This window comes from Mesitornis unicolor, unplaced genomic scaffold (genome assembly GCF_000695765.1).
Source record: "Mesitornis unicolor isolate BGI_N332 unplaced genomic scaffold, ASM69576v1 scaffold1696, whole genome shotgun sequence".
Classification (NCBI taxonomy): domain Eukaryota; kingdom Metazoa; phylum Chordata; class Aves; order Mesitornithiformes; family Mesitornithidae; genus Mesitornis; species Mesitornis unicolor.
This window is the reverse complement of record NW_010193003.1, coordinates 38,023-45,611: the sequence shown is the minus strand read 5'-3', so window position 1 is coordinate 45,611 and position 7,589 is coordinate 38,023. Positions and strand designations below refer to the sequence as shown.

Below are 7,589 nucleotides of genomic sequence, written 5' to 3'. Positions count from 1 at the left end.
AAAAATACAACTAAGAAACAAGTGCTCTGCATTATTTAATTTTGTTGTTAGATGTTCAGCAAACCAACTTCTCACAGCCCAACACCTCAGCTGCTGTCCTGCCCACCTGCTCACACTCAAGATGCATTTGAACTGAAAACTGAAGACTTTCTTTAGAGTCAAGAATAGTCAAAACAAAACAAAACAAAACAAAACCAAAAGCAAAACTAAAAGCCCAGGCTGTTTCCGCAGCCTACCCTAACCCTTAAGGCAGTGTCAGAAAAGGCACCTGAGCAGGTACAGGAGAGAAATTTGGGGGCAGGTGATGTAAAAGCACTGCCAAGGCAACTGCTTCCCTAAGTCACACCATCCCAGGATGCCTCACCGTGTCAGGCCATGTCCCAGCCATGAGGGCAGGGGCCCTGGCTCGTCGACCCCAATGTCCAGAGGCGCAGGGCAGAAGTGGTACTATGAGCACCTCTCTCGACAGCCAGAGCTCTGCCTTGTGGGGTCCAGAGCCAGAAACCACGGGGCCATGGCAGGGTTTGAGTGAGGTGAGCTGCCAGGACTGTGTGAGGGGCTCGCTTGGCTGCCTCTCCAACTGTGCCTTGGCTAAGGGAAAAGCTGCTGGTTCCTCAACTTCACCCATAAACGCACATAAATACCCTTCACCAGTCTAAAGCCTAGGGAGCAGGGCCAGGACTGTAAATAATTTGGCCACTCACATCCATAGGTAGGTGCAGTTGAGAGTAGGAAGGCTGCCTCATCCAGCTGTCTTGCCACACTCTTCCCCATCCCTAACCTGCAGTTAGGGACCAAAACCACAGTGTCAAAAGACATTGGACAAGAAGTTTTAAGAGTTAATAAATTAATTTCAAATTTTAACACTACAAGTAAAAAATAAACAACAGTAACTGTGCGGGCTTCCTACACAGGAACTCTTTTGCTTTGTGGCAAAAGTCCCTTCAGACTGTGTGGACCTACAATACCTGCACTGATCACACCTGGAGGCCCAAAGCTCTGCATTCTGTGTCCCTGGTTGCCTGAGGGACAGACAGAGGCAGGCAGGGCTGGGAGCACAGCGAAGAAACATTAAGACAAAAACTGGAGAGGTTGAAGAGGCTGGGACCAGAGACTGGTGGAGAAGCTACCCTCAGACTTTGGGTGAAAGACTTTGGGAAAAAGGAGTATGATGGAGTGCTTGGGCAGAGATTTAAGAGGCAGGGCTGGAGGTAGTGGAGGAGGAAATTCTAGTAACAAGGTACACACAGAGCACAGCAGCAGTGGCACAGAGCACTCTCCTTCCTTGGCTTTAAGAGAGTCTTTGAAAGAGGGCAGAAACCAAGGGAAGGTGAAGATCTCAGTGCTTCCCAACTGCAAATACATCCCCCAGAAAAGGGAGACAAGAGGAGCAATGGGTCCTGGGCTGTTCTTGTTCCCAATGGAATAAAGGCTATGATAGTATATGGATACTCCACCTGTCCTACTACAGTCTGGAGTTACACCATGGGCTGGATAATGCTGCTACCAGTAGGAAAACAGATGTTATTACAGACAAACAGGATGGAGCATCAGAAGGGGACTGGCTAGGAGGGTAGGGCCAAGATCTGAGGACCCTGTGAAAGGCAACTCTGGCTGGCTGACTGAAGCCACCAGGGTCCGATCTGCTGAGGTGCAGAGTCCTCACAACCCACATCAGCCCTCTTCAGGGTCTGTGCTCCAGTGCTATGGATGGGCACGAGACAGCAAGAAGCAGCAGATATTAAATGCTTGCCATTTCTGGTCTCCATCTAAAAAGTGATAGATTAACCACTGAACTCCCACTGCAGGGTGCAAGGGCTGTGCCCATGAAGGGCTGTGAGACTTCAGTGAGACGAGCTGTAAAACACTGCCTTTTCAGAGCAGGACTTGGAGAGTGGGACTTGAATGAGGCCCATGGTCACAGACCAAATAATGCTGAGCTGAGCCGCTGTCTGTCTGCTCATTAAGGCCACATTATGCCTCCTCCGCACCAAGGGAGGCAGTGGAAAACGACCGAGGGATTACGGAACTAAAGCCCGTATTGTGGCACGTCCGCATGGGGAGGGGAGAGGAAAGGAAGGTTGCACGAACAACCTTAGCTTTGGTATTTCCTGACTTGACGCTGCAACAAAGAGCCTGTCAGTCTGTCCATACGTGGGTCAGCAAAGCAGTTTAACAAAGCGCTCCTTCGGGTTCAAGGGGAGGCTGAATGTAAATGATGCTGCTCATGACATTTCAGCTGAGAGCTACTTCATGGTTGAGCTCACTTGTTTCCCTTTATACATTGAAATAGGTTACTTATTTTTCAGATAGCAACTCGCAGCTCTACCTGTAATGCAATTTTGTAGTAGTTTTTATTCCACATGGGTGCAATTGCCATAGGACTGTGCTGCCGCACTTCAGAAACCACAGATTTTTATCTTTGGAAGACTCCTCTCACTTTGAAAGGAGATAAATTATTAAAACAATTTTTTTTAAGGGGAAAAAATGTTTCTTAGTGTTTGCTTTTGTTTTCCCATGATTTTGCTTTATTGCAACAGTGGGACATCTTTTTCCCATGGTGATGTTTCCAGTCACCATCCAGGCTTGTTTATTTTTCTCTCGTGATGCTAACTGCTGCTCAGCAGGCTCTCTGCATGCTCTGCGCTGCATTTGCAAAACTGATCCGAAAAGTGGCTGCTAACCAATGTTTCGGTAGGATAAAATGAGTTACCACAGTAACTGCTTAAACACGTACTGAAATGACCAGGAAAGAAACACAGCACTACGTCTTTGTTACCTGCAGAGCCCCACGCTGCTCAGAGACCAGAGGAGAGGGAGGAAGGTACCTGCTTCTACCCACCAGCTGCTGTGACAGCCTTGCAGGCATGGGGTCCATCTCAGACCAGAGTCTCCACTTTATGCCATGCATAGGGTAAAATAAACAGCAGAACTTGTGTCAGAGTATCTGAGTGAATAACAAGGGTCCTGCTAACACCGAATTCAAGTTTTGTGATGATTATACTGCTCAGGAGGTATTTACCCTCAGTGATAAGCAGTGCACTACTGATAAGAAATGCACTACCACCTTCCAGATGCCTTGATTCAAAGCACCAGTGAAAGGATTAGTGGGCAAATCTATAAATTCAGAGCTCTAATTCACCTGAGAGCACAGCTGGAGTCTGCTGCTGAGAGTAAATCCTGGAGGGCGAAGATCTACAGTACCTGAAGGTAAAGGATGGCAGTTGATTGCCCGATGGTTTCAAGCACTCACAGACTAAGGCTGGTTCCTCTTCTCTTCCACAAACTAACTAGGTTATCACAGAAAAGTAAAAAATGTGGATTTTTTTTTTACATTTTCTCAGTGTTTAGCTCCCTTGAAAAAGCACTGCAGCACTGCAGCTGTTACACTTGAAAGAAAAAAAGGCCTTTCCTCATGCAAAACCAAGCACATAAAACAGCTGAAAATGAGTATGTTTTAGTTAGTGAAGGTTAACACTTACTGTACGAAGGCTCATTTCTTCTTTTTAGGGTAATGTCTGTGCATCATTTCCTAAAGCAGAGATCAGAGCTCTGTTTGCCTTGATCATTTTTTAAATACGAGGGTTAACGGGGATTTCAGGCTCTGCGCTGCCCCGTGGGCACCATTTAAAGCTCCCCATGGAGAAGAGTCAATTGAGAGCAAGTAGCTGGAGGAAGCAATTTAGCTGTATTACTTCCAGCATGAACTCAGCATGTGGAAGCAGGAGCCAGGAAAGGCAAAAACGGAGATGTGGTACAGGTCAGGCAAGAAGGATCCCTCCCTTTCTGTGGGAGCAGGGGGAGGAGAGCTGCTTACGGATTTCAAGAAGAGGAGCAGAGTTCAGAACCACCCTGTCCTCCTGAATCACAGTGCTGCACTTGGGATCTGAGGCTGTGAGAAATAACCCTCTGCTCCAGCTCCCAGATACCAAATTACTGTTTTGATACCAGCTGTACAGCAAGATGAACTCTGCTTGCTTATGCATAAGTTTTTCCTCTATCCACCTAAATACAATTCTCTACTTTCAGCAAAAAAAAAACTCTAGAAAAAGCTGTTTAATTTGTATTTTGCTAGCACAGGACTTTGCAGGTAATAAACAAGTTCTTGAGCATAGTTTTCCTAAAAACAGTTTCCCTCTTTTCCCATCTGTAACCTTTCAGCATGATACTTCCCTCTCTTTCCTTTCAAAATGCATCCAGCCCTTCCTCACCAGCAGGTGATGGCTTGGATGTTACGTCCCTTTCATTCCCTTTAACTCTGAGCCGAGGCTGTAATTGATGGCAGACAGGATGCCACGTAGCCTAATAGCAAATTACACTCCCAGCAGCTTGCGACTGCCTCTCCTCACGCTCCCTGCGATGGGTGGGAGCGTAAACCATTCCAGCTCACTCTGAGCCATCCTTTGGGGAGATGGGGACTGCTGTGGGCATGGTCTGAGCAACACAGATACTAAAATCAGGAGAAAAGTCAATCACTACCAGTTTACAGTGGCATACAGCTCCAAACAGCAGCACTTCTCCTTCAAATTACCTCCCTTCCTTCCTACTCACGTTTGCATCCCCCTCTGTGATGGTCCATATGGCCAACTTCAAAATGACTCTGGTACAAATGTGACATTTGAGATCATTCACTCCCGATGTGACAGATCGGGCACATCTTCAAGGATCTGCTTACAGCATCAAAGCCACAAACTCAGTTTGTGCAGATGGGTGCTTACATGGTCTTTGGTCTTTTTTTTACAGTCAAGGGCAACCGTCCAGCTGAAGTCACAAAATACACACATCACTGAAACAGAAAACCTGCAAAGACCGCAGACAAGCTTCATTCCTTTGCTCTCACCACTGATCTCTCACAGCCTTGCAAGTGACAGATAAGTCTTTTTTCCCCCAGTTTTGGTGATGTGCTTCCATGAAAGGGTTACACAGCAGGAGCAGGATATTAATAGTCATTTTATGTTTACCACTTGAGCTGGAGAAAATGTTTCAAAATCATATTAAGAAAACTTACTTAACTTTCTCTGGCGGCAAACTGTCAGCATAGCAACAGCTTGCCAGAAGCAGCAATGGCCCAGACGGACATATGTACCCATCTGGAAGGCTCACTGAGTGCACACAAGAGGGACCAATCTCAGCTGAGTGCTCAGGAGCACTATGAACACTCTGCCCATGCTGTACTTCAGGGGACTGCTCCCAGCAAGGACCCACAAAGGCATCCCCTCCCACAGTAGCAGACCACAGTAGCAGAACTCAGGTGTGGGGGGCACCTGGCACTTTTATTTCCCACTTCTTCCCTTGGTCTCTGATGCCAAGATGTTTTCCACATTCTCTCTTCATTTGGAAGCAATTTCTGTCTGCAGACTCATTACAGAAAAAGAGATGCTCCCCAGTCCTCCAGTTCAGCCCAGTCAAGCCATGTCACTTACTGCAGTCGATAAGCAGAGAAGAGGCCTTTTAGCTGGCAGGAGGTTTTTTTCACTGCCACTTTACCAGAGGACAAATAATTTCTGGATAAAAACCCACCATCTGACTTAGGAGATCAGCGTGATCTGAAATCCTTTCTCTCTGGCTGCATTTGCTCAGGAGACTGTAGGGTTTCACCTGTGGCCTTCCTGTCATCACAAACATCCTTCTTTGCCCTGGGATTAGTTCTTGGGATCTTCCCATGTTAACTTACCCTGGGCACTAGACCAGCCAGAGATGGCAGCTCACTTGTTAATCATCTTCTGGTCATAAAATACTACATGTTCCCAAGCCTGGATGGATTTTCAGACAGGTCTGATGAGTTTAACTAGCATTATGCTACAATGACCATAAAGCTAGAGGTATTGTGCTTAATATCTTGTCTAGGTAGCTACCCAGCAAGACCAAGGTTCCTGTACCCAGAGAACAGGATCTATAAGCCCTAAGCATGTGGCAGGCTGGCACTACCTGTGGACAAGGGGCAATGGAAGCAAGCTGGAGCATAGGAGGTTCAACCTGAACATAAGGAAAAACTTTTTTACTGTGAGGGTGACAGAGCACTGGACCAGGCTGCCCAGAGAGGTTGTGGAGTCTCCTTCTCTGGAGACATTCAAAACCCGCCTGGACGCGTTCTTGTGCAACCTAGTCTAGGTGATCCTGCTCTGGCAGGGGGGTTGGACTGGATGATTTTTGAGGTCCCTTCCAACTCGTAATATTCTATGGTTCTGTGATTCACAAACGCCTTGAGCATCAAAGATCTTGGTTCCCCATCTCTTTAAACTGAGACCAGTCTCCAGAGCAGGCAATGGGAACCTCACCATCAGCTGAGGACTCAAAGGGACGCTCTCTTAGAGGAAACAGGGTGAAGAGTCACTGTGAGGACATGAACCCTCAGTGACCTCCTCACCTGTTCAAAGTGGCAGCAGCTCACAAGGATGCGTCCCTGCTCAGAAACAGTGTGTCCCAGCTCCCATGTTACCTTTTACAGACCGCACAGTTCTTCTGCTGTACAAAAAGAGATAAAAAACAACATCCCCTCACCAGGTCCCTCAGTCCAATGGCTAGATTGCCCAAGAGGGAAAAATCTCACCTGGGAGCTGCAGAAACCCTGATCTTAAATTATTTATCAGCAAGAGCTCTGCCTGCCAAATCCCGTGCTGCAGACAGACATTTTAAATACTGCATTTATTCCACCCGCAGCCAACAGCCCAGGCTGGAAGCGCAGTGGCTCCGTGTGCAGCCCTGGCCGAGCACACGAGTTGCTTTGCAAACCATTCAGCCATCTAATCTCACAGGAGATGTCCTGCTGCCTGCTCCCCCCGCAAAGGGGGAAAATCCTTTCATTTCTGTCCTTTTGATCTTCTCTGCCAGACGCTGCAGGATGCCTGTGGGAACGGATGTTTACTCAAAAGAAGAAATGCTGGATGCTGGACCCTCAGGTCTCTTCATTAAAGGGGAACAACATTTGCAGCCTGTGCTGCCCCAGCACCAAGCAAGGACAGAGGGACCTGGCTCCATGCTTACATAAGGCCATGTTATCTCGGTCTTGCTGAAGGTGAAAGCCAGCAGCAGCACAACAAATGCATGACAAGGGGGAAGTCAACATGAGCAGTTTGCATTAGAAGGCAAATAGTTAAGAAACAGTAGATGCCAAAGCCTTGAGGAGCAAGACCTGCAAGTGTGTACAAGGGACAGAGGACTTGGGCTACCATAAAATGGTTGTGCATACTAAACAGCATTTTGGCTGCAAAACCTGCTATTGTTTATTAATACAGTACTCATCGGGGCATTCAAAATGTAACTGAAGAAAGAGCAAAGTCCCATCTTCAAAAACTGTTCACCACACCTTAAAGGACAACCCTTGTAAGATAAGAACATGCAGCCCCAGTATAACTGAGCAGCGACAGTTAGATCTGGTGGAGGACCTGGTTCCCATCTGCACCAGCCAGTGCAATCAAGTCCTTTAAGACTACACCCCTTCACAGGCATCTCTTCGTTTCACTCCATTTCTGGGCCAAGGTGTCAACCTGCCTCTCTTCTGCTTCACTGTCTGTTCGCCCTGCTGTTTGCTGGCAACGGCAGCAGGAAGAAAGCAGTGCACTCCTGAAAATGTGAATAAGCAGCACCCT

The 7,589-nt window shown here is 47.3% G+C and overlaps 1 protein-coding gene across 1 annotated transcript in view; it reads right to left on the bottom strand.

The window, feature by feature from the left end:
• Window positions 1-7,589, bottom strand: part of METTL24 (methyltransferase like 24) — a gene marked incomplete at its 5' end in the record, with an annotated part of 26,405 nt that overhangs the window by 1,202 nt on the left and 17,614 nt on the right. The gene's annotated exons all lie outside the window — the stretch shown is intronic.